The 12,661-nt window shown below is 46.7% G+C and overlaps 1 protein-coding gene across 4 annotated transcripts in view; it reads left to right on the forward strand.

The window, feature by feature from the left end:
* The first annotated feature begins 5,768 nt into the window (after positions 1 to 5,768).
* Positions 5,769 to 12,661, forward strand: part of SGCD (sarcoglycan delta) — a 306,126-nt gene continuing 299,233 nt past the window's right edge. For 3 of the 4 annotated variants that reach the window (XM_084215999.1, XM_084216005.1, XM_084216006.1), the window contains exon 1: positions 5,769 to 5,796. The gene's annotated coding sequence lies outside the window, so the exon portion shown is untranslated. Of the gene's footprint in view, positions 5,797 to 11,221; positions 11,316 to 12,661 lie in introns of those variants that run through there. The other variant, XM_084216002.1, reaches the window with a different exon arrangement.

Below are 12,661 nucleotides of genomic sequence, written 5' to 3' on the forward strand. Positions count from 1 at the left end.
CTGCCTCAGCTTCATTTTGCATGATTTCTGAATAACAGCAGGAGCAGGGAGACGCCGTCATGTCTTTATGTACAAAACTCACAGCTCTCCACTGAATTCCTTGAGTTTTTCTTGTATTTGATGAGGTAGGCAACAGTGGTTCCAGCAGGACAAAATGAACTGGCTTAAAGGAGCAGGGTATGAAATGGGCAAGGAGAATGAGGCTCTCAGATATCTTTAGGCTCCTTCAAATGACCTGGGCTGGATTTTGGTCCAAAGCTGAATTTCAATACAAAGAAATTTTTGCCTTTGTGAATGGACCTTAGACAGAAACCAGCACAAAAATCCTCTTGGCAGCTGGCTCCCTTCCTACATATGATCACCCTTCAGCCCATAAAATTACAGCTCTAGCTTTGTACCAATGTAGTTAAAAGAGAAGATTTATCTGGGGCCCTAAATCAGAAGCTGATGTGCAGCAGTGGCTGTGTGCTGCCAGGCCCATGCACAAATGCCCCAAGCCACAGTTGTTCCATTCTGGTAAAGCTGTTTCTGAGTTTTTGCACAGAAATTTATATTGGAGATTTTGGGGTTTATTTGTCTAGTTGCCTGACAAGTACCAGTGAGGCTTTTTAAGCAGGTCACATGTGATGGAGTAGTAAAAGGAACTGGATACTGTGGCTCTGGGTCAGGCATCTGGTCCCCTCAAAGCCCAATTTACCTGTGAAACCTTCCAAAAGGGAGAAAATTCAGTCCTGTCTCCCTGGAAGCAAAGAGTTGCCTTGTGACTGAGCTAATGTTCACAGGGTGGTATGAAATGTGTCTCTATTGATTGCCAAGAGAAGGTTGTTATGAGGAAGCATTTCCTAAGACTCAAGGCTGGTTAGTTCGCAATCATTTTGTGTTAAATAATTCAGAAGCTGATGCAAAAGTAAATTAGTAAGTAGTCTAAACAACACGGTTTTGTGGCAAACTTTATCAAAGAGACCTAATTTTTACTCTCTGATTATATTACAAGTCTGGTAGACAAAAATGATCCTACAAATTTAGTGCATTTAGACTTTGTGAGGTGTTTGACTTGGCAGTGAATGGCGTGCTGATTAAACATTAGCACCATTCAGTACCATTAGAATATGCCTTAAATGGATAACAGAGTGCCTGGCAGAGCTCAAGGAGTAGCTGTTGGTGGGGAATCAGGACTAAATGGACCTGTGGTTTCTGGGGCACATCAGGGTTAAATAACAAAGCTCTCTGTTGTTTGTATCAATGTTCTATAGCAAAACACAAAATGAAAAATTTTTGCAAATGGTAGGCAGTGAAGAAGAAAGGAGGCTGGCAGTGGGAAAGTGAACTTTTTGGTGAAGGGGATGAGGAGCCCATCAGGCCCAGGCTGGTCTGTGCAAGGGCACAGCCCTGCAGGCTGGAGCACAGGGAGCACTCATGGGATGAAGGGAGCAGTGATCCAAGAAGCCTCTGCACATTGATCCTGCTGCGATGGCCTGACAAAGGGAATTTATGTGGCCTTTAAATATATAAACAAGGGAGTATTGAATAACAGGAAAAGAGGTGATTTTAACTTTCATTGCAGCGCCGCTAAAACCAGGTCTCAAGTAGCAAAGTATTGAGTCAAAACTTTGTGAGGATATGAAAAAGTTGGAAAGTGGGTAGGAAAGAAAGGCTAAAATTATTTGAGGGTATGATGAAATGTTTTACACTAGGAGGACTGAAAGGTTCAGTGTGTTTCATAGGCCAAAAAATGGTCTGAGGTGATTTTTTTTTTTTTTGTTGCATGAGTCTATTCTGGGAAGAAAATAACTGTCCTAAAAAGAGGGAAAAATAAAAGAAGAGCCCATCTCTGAAAGCTGAAACAGATATAATTAAATGAGGTGTGGGGTTGGTGAGAGTTTTTTGGGGTTTGTTTTATTTTAACTGGGAAGTGGTTTTAGTCATTAGTACATAATCAAGAGAACAAAATAAGAGAATTCTTTGCTTTTTGATGTCTCCAGAGTAAGACTTGCTGCTGTTCTCCCCTGGTGACTTTTTTGGGACTTATAGCTCTGTTTGGTTAGAAATAGCTGAGTAAAACACACTGGTCTGTTATAAGGTCAAAGGAAGATCTAATGAGTCTTCCTGATGTTTAACTTGTTGTCACTATAACAGGGGATGAACACAGTGATATTAAAAGAGCCTGCCCCAGTCTCAAAAGGAAAAGCTCTCCCACTGTTATTAGCTTCCTCGTGTGTGACAGTTGTTCTTCATACATTTTTAATGTTTTAATCTGGAAAGCTCATTGACATTTTGTTCCAAAACAAGCAGTGCTGCTCCGCAAAAGGAGGACATTTGTTCCTGCAGCTGCACCATCTGGGCAGGAGAGCAGCAGGGCTGCCCCAGAGCGCTCTGCCCTGCCCTGCAGAGGCTTGCCAGGATTGCTCAGGTGCTGGAATTGCTCCACTGCCATCCCCATGGTTTGTGCTGAACTAATATCGAGGCAGTCTTGGGTGGCTCCAGCACGGCCGGGACTCTGCTCTCTGCTCAGAAGGATCAGCAGCAGCAGGCACTGGTTTGATAGAAGATGGTGCAAACCTGATTCCAGCATCAAGCCTTAAAGATTTGGAGGCAAAAGGAACAACTGCAGTTATGAAATGCGTCAAGAAGTATTTCCCATCAGGAAGTAGTGAATGAACTGACCACAGCTTGGCCCAGCTGTGTCTGTATCTTACATACAGATGCTGCAAGCCTCTGTGTCAGATATTAAGGCTGAGCTGGTGCTGTGCCTGTTCTCAGGAAGGAAAATCTCCCTGCTCTTCAGCTGTTACCCTGAACACCTTTTCATCCCCCCAAAAAACCAAAAAAAACCAAACAAAAAACAAACACCCAACCAAAACAAACACCCCAAAAACCCCCCACCCAAAACAAACAAGCAAACAAAAAACCCACAAAAAGAAAAAAAAGAAAAAAAAAAAAAAAGGCAAGACAAAAAACCCCCAAACAAACCAACAGACTTTTGGATACAAATTCTGCAGTGCTCTCACTCCCAAATCCCTGCCAGGCAGGAATTGCTGCCTTTTCTCTTCCCCTGGCAGAGTCAGAGAAAACTTTTGTCTTAGATTGACCCAGCTCCAGCCTCAGCATAGGGGATTTGTTACAGATTTCCCCTTGTTCCATTCCTGCAGTGACTTAGCCATTTCTAGCAACTAAAGCCCAAATGCATCCGCATGTCACGTCGCTGGCAGTGTCACAAGGTGCTCCAAGGCCAGTGCCTCTAAGCAGGGAGGAGGGAGTGGTGCACAGAAGCCTCTAAATTCCAAAGCAGAACTATAAAGAGCTGTAATTGTACCCAGAGTAACTTCCCTGCTATAATTCTCAGCAGGAAAACAATTACATTGCAGCAGTATAACCAGACAGACACGCTGTAAATACAAAACATCCTTTGGAAATATATGCTCCACATTCTAAATACATTTAGAATTAAAGCAAACAACTCTTTTCCAATTGGGATTCAAGGCAGACATGCCAAGGGGTTTGGGATTTTTTTTTTCTTCCCCCTTATGCTTCTACTTTTCTGTTTAGCAGGCAGATAAAGGTGCTGTGTTAGTTGATATGTTGATGGCACTCTCAGGCTGTTGTAGGAGAAATGGCAGGGGAGAGCTCACCCTCATGCTCAGTCCCTCACTCTTCCCACTGCAGCTGGCTACTTCTGTCCTCCTGAGATGAAGGCAAGTGAGAAGGGGGAATTTGTCGATTTTTGGCACCAGAGAGGAGAAAGCCAGATCAGCTGCTGGTGCTGGGATGCAGCAGCTCTGAAGGCTCAGCTGGTTCAATACCCTCAGCATGCTCTGGTCACTAGGGGAGGATAGAGGATCACAGAGCCCGTGGGTGATGGACACAGCCCGGAGGAAAATGGGAATGCTGCAGGGTCTGCTGCCTGAGAACTGCTGCTTCTGCTACAGCAGAACCCAGAGAAGCAGCTGGATAATGGAGAAAGGAAAGCAACTGTGCCTTGCTTCCTTTATAGCTTTATTTGGTGGAGAGGACTCAGGGTTGGTATTTGGGGCACGTTGTCTTTCCCCAAACATTCAGGATTTGATTGATGGTCGTTTTTAAATGGTAAGATGTTGATCTGCCAGAGGTTATTTTAAATTACTGAGCTTGAAAGATAGATCTGAAGTCTATTTAGAGAGCCTAAAACATATATAAATGCAATGTTTTAGTATCTTCATTCATCTCTTCAGGGATTTTATGCAGCTTATGTTCCGACACTGCTCAGAGGTAAAATTTGGCCATTTGTTGCTGCCTAGTCCAACCCCTCTTGGAGAAGGATAACTTGGCAGGCTGGGAGAGTTTTTTAGTTTCTACCATCCCTCACCCAGTTCAACAGAAGAAGGAGATGGGGCAGGGGGAAACAAGGTCCTAAAGAAATGTGCTTGAAAATCTACACAGTTCTCTGGGAACAGAGATGTCTTCTCTATATGTATTTTAAAACCATTCTCCTGCAGTATGTTTTACAAACCTACAGGAAGTTTTTCATTGGATACTTTGGGAGGGAAGATATAAGTTTATGTGGTGGTATCAGTCAGGGTATGGCTTGCAATGCTTCTTGCTGATTCTGGATGTTACTTATTCAAGTTATTCAAGTTATTGTGAGGTATTGCAACACCTTCTATAAGTGCCCACCCTATTTCCACTGATCAGTGGACATCTTAGCATTGTCTTTAATAAGACAGTGCTGTAAAATTTAAGGACAGTGGGGTGAGTTGAGGTTAGGAATGGTGTGTATCCACCACAAATGGAAGTATTGCCCAAGGCAGGAGATTAGGACAGTGCTTTCTCCTAAGACAGGAACAACAAAAAGTTCACATTTTGAAAATAATAGTACAGGACAGAGAGAGGGGAGGAAGGAATAAAAGAGAGATCTTCCAGAGATCACAAAGCCAAACCTAGCAGCACTTTATTGCAGCTCTCAAAAGTTTAGAAGTGAAGCCCATAACAGAGAAATGCATGGCTTGAGGGCCAGAGCTAAATCAGGCTCCCAGCACAGAGCAGGGGCTGTCCTGCAGATCTGTTTGTCACTGCAAGTAAAGGCTGTGAAGCCAACAAAGGGGAACAGAGCTGATGTTTAACAGCCACTCTGCAGCCACAAAGCTACTTCTGCCAACTTTCTGAGAGCTTATATTGGGAACAAGCGCTAGGTTTCTCCATGCTGGCAGGTCAGACACCTAAGTTTTCCCTACATATGCCCTTTTTCTATGCTCATTCCCTTTTGCTGTAAGTAAGGGAAGACAGGTTGGGTATGGAGCTTTAGAATTTGAATAACTGAATTTCCATTCCTGATTTCAGTGAAAACAGTGGTTTGCATGTACCAGGGCAGGGGCTTCTAAAAGCACAATCACTCAGTGCACGTGCAAAAGTGCACAGACATGTACACACACAGGTATACACACCACAAACACAAACAAGCACCATTCTGCTGTGCACTTGTAGAGCTTCTGGTCTGAAACTGAACATGAATTTTCCTGTGTATTTGTCTTCTTTACAGTGTCTTCATTGCAATGATTTGATTTGCTTAGAGGAACAAACAACACATGGGGTAGGTAGGGAAATAAGCAATTGTCTTTATGTTTTGCCTATATATATACCATTAGCTCCACACAGAACATGACTCACCAGCAGCAGGTGTCCTGCTGTTATGTTCAGCAGATTAGTAATGATAGGGAGGGGGCTGCTCTCCCTATATGGCATCCCAGAGGGAACCTAAAAATAGCTGAGACTCACAGCAAAGTAAAAGTATTTGTGGGCTTTGAACAAAGTCTGCTTCTGAAGGTAAGAATCAGAACTGATCTGTTTAATCTGCTATTCCTTCCTTTTTTTTTTCCCCCCTCCTCTGTGAAGCTTGCCTTGGCAGGGAGTTTAGAGTTATAAACAGTCGTCTTCTGTGTTTATAGACACAGGGTGGCGATTGACCAGTTAGAAATCAGTGTAACAGCATTTGCAGCAGAGGCAAAAGGGGAATGTGTCTCTGTTAGGAATAGTTGCCTTTTTTCCCCTCCCTTTTTCCCTCTCTCTCAGTTGTTAGAGAATCTGAATGGCATATGAGCAATCCCAGCATGTGACTGTGCTCCGAGGAGCAGGCGAGCTATTGCTGGTAGTTACTCCCACCATGAAACAAGTCCAGTAAGCAAAGTTGTCTGCAAAGTTATTGTAGCAGCAGAATTTGAGAAGAGAGGAGCTGTTTGTATTTCCAAGGGGTGTGCAAATCAGGGTGCTGCGTGTGCTCCATGGGAGTGTGGCTGAGGAGGTTTTTCATTTTTTCAGCCTTGCTGCTAAATGTCTGTGTGTCTCTGTGCTCTGGTATATTGTGGGTAGACAAGTGGCCAAAAGGAAAATACTGCTTTTCAGAGGAAAGCTATGGAAGATAACTGTGTGTGTATTATATTTACATGTGCATATCCAAATCTGCACCTGTGCACGGGGATCCTGAGCTGCTGGGCTGCAGAAAAGCCCCCCAAGCTTTGCTTTGAGCCACTGCCTCTGTGCAGCACAGAAATGGAGTTGTAAGGGCTGAGCTGGAGCTGCGCGGCTGAAAAATGAGGTACAAGGGCTGCTCGTTACACCAGAATAACCTCACGGGCTGTGATGGATTTCCCCTGACTTTTTCGAGTGGCATTGCCAATATTGAAAACAAGCAACTTTGGTGTTGTGGAGAGGGGATGAAAATCCAACAGCCCCGCACGGGGAGGGTCTGAGGACAGCGCCTGTGTCACACACAGGTGTCAGCACGTGTGAGCATCCCCACCAACAGCTGCCATCCCTGACTTTGAGCCCCCAGGGGAAAAGGATTTTCTCTGTGTGTCTCCTTCTCTGCCCTCATTCAGTGCTGGTTTTGGCAATGAGATCCAGAGGGGTGAGCAGAGCCGGGGGTCTGGCTGTGATCCCACCCTGCTGTGGGGTGGAGGTGGCACCTGGACCATGGTGGGGTCTCACTGCCTGAGCTCCTGCAGCAGGTGCTGGAGCCCAGCAGAGTCATTCCCAGGATACCTGGCTCTTCCTTGCCTTAGTGCTGGTTCCTGGCTGGCCCAGTAGCTCCCTTGGCTGCTGTGGGGAAGATGGCAGAAACAGTCTAATTTTAGCTCCCTGATGTTGGGCCAGCTTTTCCTAAAATCAGCATCAGTGGCAAAACCTACATTAATTTGAGTGGGAAAAGGACTGAACCCAAATGAATATATGCTGGCCTTTGTAATTACCTTTATTAGCTGATAGGGAAGGAAGACCTTATTCACTCAGTGCATTTCTCTGGCTGCCTGGCTGTGCTCCAGTGATGAACCAGCCTGCGAGCAGACGGGCTGGGAGAGCAGGATGGGAGTGCTGCATTCCTTCACGAGGGGCTGGAATTCACTGTCATCCCCAAATGATGAAATCCTGCTTATTTCAAACTGCCAGGTAATGGGGCAACACCCACAAATATGGTGGGTAGGATTTAGCTCCAGGTGCTCATTGCAAAACTTTTCCTGTTGAGTCCAAAGTTCAAAATCCTGATCCCTGTGAGGAGAGCATGTAGGGTTTAGTCAGTGTTAAACATTGCATTTTTAGACTGGTAAGAAGAGTGAAAATTGAAGAAAGCTGAGAAATACAAGAGGACAGGTCAGCTTGGCTAAGTGCTAGGGATGGACATAAACTATAAACAAATCCTGCTTGGCAGCACAGAGAATCTGCTGGGGCTGGCAGTCTGAAACCTGTTCCACAATAACTGTTTTCTTTTCCAGTAAACCAATGTATTGATGAGGATAAGCAGAAAGGATCTTGAGGGAGCTCTGCAGGATGTTCTACTACATTTCTTGGTTCAAATGGCCACAGTTGATGTTCATGTGGTTTTCTCTGCTGAGCAAACTGAATATGACAAAAGACAATATAATTTAGGGGTTTTATTTCTCTTTCTGAAAATGAAATGCTACATGAGATTTCATATGCTCACACTTGTGTACTTATGGGGCATCCCAACAGAAATTTCTATTGTACCAGCTCCTGTTTAGCACAGACACAAATTTGCAACTTCTTTTAAATAAATTCTCTTGGCAAAATAATATTATGGCATACTGAAACACAGCAGACATTTCAATAGGAACATGCTGAAAGCACACACCTGCTATCTTGGTGACACCTCAATAACCAATTCAAGCAAGGTGGGCCCAAACTGCCACAGAAATGTAGTGTTGGTTCTGACCCTTCCATGCTTTCTCCAATGCCCTTGGATGTCCCTATTTGCTATGAGAGTGTGCACAACTGATTTGCATTTGAGAGGCCTTTCTAGCTTGTTTATTCCTCTTAATTCTTTACAAGGACATCAAGATGCACACTATGCCAGGGAAGCTCATAGGAAGGAGGCCACCACGGTGGCTGCTGTCAGTAATCCTCCTGCAAAGACTAGAGCACTTCCTTGGGCTGGTCTTTTGCTGGCCATCTGCTTAGCATTCCCTGGTGGTTCTTGGGTTTGGATCTCTGGTTTGTTTGTCATTTCAGTCTCCCACTTTATTATTTCCAGAGCCAAGTGAACCGCTGCCAAAGCCAATGCAATGAGATTGCATTGTGAGCTTTGTGACATGGTATACTTTTCTTTTTATCTTGAAGCCTCAGCTCCTGGAATTAGTTGATTATGTTAGAATCCCAGCATTCATTTAAAAAAGGGGGGGAAAAAAAGAGTGGATCTCTGCTCCTCAAGGACCAAGGAAAAAGCTTGAAAAAAAGGATCTCTGCAGACTTAGCAATCACAGGCTAAATGAAAAGAGGCTTTTTTTTTTTTTCCTTCCCCTCGACATCAGACTGTTTTACAGACAATCATCCTATTTCTGAGTCTCTCACAGTTTTTGAGTTCTGGGTGCTGGCAAACCTGAGTAGCAGCTGTTCCTTTCTAAAGGCAGGGAAAATAAGTAGAGTAATCTCTAAGAGGAGCAGCTATTTTATCTTTGCCTGTGCTGCATTTCCCTCTGGCCATGCAGCCCACCCCTCCCAGTGGTCAGCTCAGCACTGGGAACCCTTTGCAGCAGCTCCAAGATCCACTCATATCCCAGTAAGCCCCAGTGAGAAATGGAGGGACAAGAGTTTGTGTGAACCCAGGACTGTGATTCCCTTGAGGTCAGGAGCAGCAGCTGCTGCTGTCACTGACCCCATAACTTTAAATAATCTTAGCTATGGCTGTGTGTGGCACATCTGAAATGTGATTAGGGTTTGCCCACTTCTGGGGTACACACTGTCCCCCAGCTTGGGGATGAATTTGGGATAAAATTATTGGAGCTGGGAAGGGTCCATCATTTATATTTCAGTTTGTCTAGTGGACTGTTTTCCTATTTTTATTTGTCTGTGGGAAAAGACAGGACACATAAGACTGATTTTAACAAAAATATGTTTGTTGGTCTGGATTTTTCATCACTATGGGCTGAGGCCTTAGGGAAACATATTTTTTTTATTGCTTTTTTCCGGTAACTAAATGGAATTAGCATTCCCTGCCATTGCTGGCCAACTGAATCCACTTGCAAATCAGTGCAAGCAAAAGACAACACCAGTTATGAAGTACTAAAAAGGGAAGTACTAAAATTAAAAGAATAACAGAAAAGAAAATGAAGACCCATAGGTCAAATTTGTTGGTTGATTAACTTGATAAAATTTACAGTGCTTGATACTTGCCAGTTTTGCTGATGTGTTTTTATTTTCTTTTGGTCTGTCAGATTTCTTCAATATGTTTTTTATTAATCTGGAGATAAGATGAACTATGAACTTTTGGTTTTTTTTTCATATAATATACAACAGAAATTTTGCATATAATGTACAACAGGTGGAAGGAGTGCATGTGTTGGGGCTTTGGTGTAGGGATATATGGTGGAGCTCCTGTTCTTTAGCTGGGAAATGATTTCACAGACCTTCAGTGAACCAAACCTGGCCCTTCACTGGAATTTTAAGGGAAGGGAGGGTCCCAGGCCCATGAAGGGAAGGGAACAGCAGCAAGTGCACATGTGATGTAAAGCTCTCCTTGAACACAAGTTTAACCTGTCCTAGCAACCACTAGTCAGTAGCTACTGAGCTCATTGCAAATTCCACCTTGATACAGAGTAAAACGTGGAAGGAAAGCACTCATTGCCATCTGCTAGACCCAAAGCATTTGCATATGGTTGCAAAACAACCAACCTCTTGGAGTACAAAAAACCCCATTTCCACTGATTCCCTCTCCAACACATGGAGCTCCAAGGGAAAAGGAGCTGTGCTGCTGCTGGAGCCTTTGTACCACTCTGGGTGGCCGAGCCCCTGCTGCCACTTGGCTGCTGGGCACAGTCTGCTTTGCTAAACGGCTTTGGCAGGGAGAGGGATGGGGAAAAAAAAATAAAAGGAGGAGGAAAAAATCAATTAAAAAATGGAGGAATGGAGAAAGCAGTATCCATAGTAGGGCAGTGAAGCTGTTGAAGGGTCTTATGAGGAGCTGGGGGTGTTAAGTCTGGAGAAAAGGAGGCTCACAAGAGATCTTATCTATTTCTACAACTGCCTGAAAGGAGGCTGTAGCCAGGGGGGCTTTGGCCTCATCTCCTAAGGAGCAAGCAGTAAGAGAAAACAGCCTCAACATCTGACAGGGCAGGTTTGATAGGATATAAGAAAGAAATTCTTCACAGAAAGGATTGTATTGCACTGGAACAGATTGCCCTGGGAAGTGGTGGGGTCAGCATCCCTGCAGGTATTTAAGTGATGTGCAGATGTGGTACTTTGGGACACGGCTTAGCAGTGGGCTTGACAGTGCTGGGGTAGGGGCTGGATTTGATGGTCTTGATCGTAAAGGTCTTTTTACACCTGAACGACTCTGTGATTCTATGAAAACCAGGGGGGAAATGGCTGAAAAAGGGAAAGGGGGCAGGAGCGATGGGAAAATGTGAAGGAATAGCCAGAAAGGTAGAAATGACGAAAGGGAAGAGCAGTGTGATGAAAAGGGAGAAAAAGCAGAAAAGTGGGGTGAAAGAAAAAAGGAATAAAAGGCGAGGGGAGGGGAACGGAGGAAGAAAAAGAAGAGACATCTGAGGAGGCAGCGGCGCTCCCGCCGCGCGGTGCCGGTGTCGCTGCCGCGGGTGCGGCGGGCGGAGGCGCGGCCGGGCCGGGCCGGGCCGGGCCGGGGCGGGCGCAGCGGGGCCGGGCCCGCCTCTCCGCGCCCCCCCCGGGCCGGGGCGCCGCGGCCGCGTGTCGGGGGCGGCGCGGCTGCTGCGCCGCGGCTCGAGCAGCGCCGCGCCCCCGCTGCCGGAGCCGCCGCTCCGCCGCCGGCCCCGCGCTCCGCCGGCATGATCTCCTGAGGGGCCGAGCCCGCCCCCGCCCCGGTGAGTGCCGCCGCGGGCCGGGGCCGCGCTCGGACTTGGCGGAGTTTCGGGCTCCGGCCGGCGCTGCCCTCCGCGGGGGGACGCGGCCCTTGGGGTGCTCCCCGCGCCCGGGCGAGTCGCGGTTTCCCCGCGCCTGCCTTCTTCACATCGCTCCTTCACATCGCTCCCTCGCATCCCTCCCTCGCATTCCTCCTTCACATCGCTCCCTCGCATCCCTCCTTCACATCGCTCCCTCGCTGCGCGGTGGCTCCGCGTTGGCATTCCCGGAGGGAAAAGTGTCTCTTGGCAGCTGGCGGACGCTGCCCGGCCCTCTGGAAGGCTCGGCCGAGCTTTGCGGGGGATGCTCGGTGTCGGAGCGGGGCGAGGCTCCCGTGGGAAAGGGACTCTGCAAGTGACCCTCGGGCTGGGGCTGTCGGGCTGAGTGCTGACAGCGGGCATGTGGCGGGGGCTGCGGAGAGCGCCTTCGGCACTTGCGAGCAGCAGGTGAAAACGGGCTCAAATCGGGCTGAATCAGGGAAAAGCGCTGGGAGCCGCGAGGGATGCGGCGCTAACAGGTGCGGTGGTCGCGGCCGCTTTGGTGCCGGGAGGGGTTCCCCAGGCCGGGCGGGTCCCGGCAGCCGCCCCGAGGCGCGGGGCTGAGCGCGGCTGCGGAGCGGGGCGGTGCGAGCCCGGCCGGATGCCGGCTCGGCGGTGCGAGGTGCCGCTCGCAGGTGAGAGCGGAGCTCCAGTGCTTCCTGCATGGATCGGTGCTCGCCCCCGTTGGGAAAACGTATCCGGTAAAGCAAACTTTCAAAGAAAAGTAAGGGGTTTTCAATGAGAGGCTCATTTCGCCGGGTTTTGCAGAATTTCTCAGGGGTGGTTGGTTGTGGATGATGCGCTTTGTTTTCTGGTGGTCTTAGGGAGTAGCTAATGTAGAAGATGCTTTTTGGTCTGTAGTATTAAGAATGTTTGTTGAAGTGTCTTTGCTTTAGCATTTGTGAATTTCATGTATAATATGTAATAGGAAAAGAAAAACGTCTAGTATAAATATATATCAGACTATGAAAGGGTATAAAGCCCATGGAGCTAAGTGCTTCCTGTTAAGTCAACTTTTAAAACAGCTTTTCCCTGGGCAGTAATTCACGTTTTTCAAGGGGAGAAAGGATGGGTGCAATTGAATTGTTCAAATTAAGTCAAAATGAATTGCTTAATATTCAGAGGAGTTGATGAATGAACCATTAAATCAACACTTGCATAGCGTTTCATTGAAAAGAAAAATGAACAACTCTCCATTGTGTGCTGGGCAGAATAGGTCAGCCAGTGACGTGGCTACAGCAGTGTGCTGAACTGAGTCCTCCTCCCGCTAA

The sequence above is a fragment of the Fringilla coelebs genome (assembly GCF_963513975.1).
Source record: "Fringilla coelebs genome assembly, chromosome: 15".
Taxonomy (NCBI): Eukaryota; Metazoa; Chordata; class Aves; order Passeriformes; family Fringillidae; genus Fringilla; species Fringilla coelebs.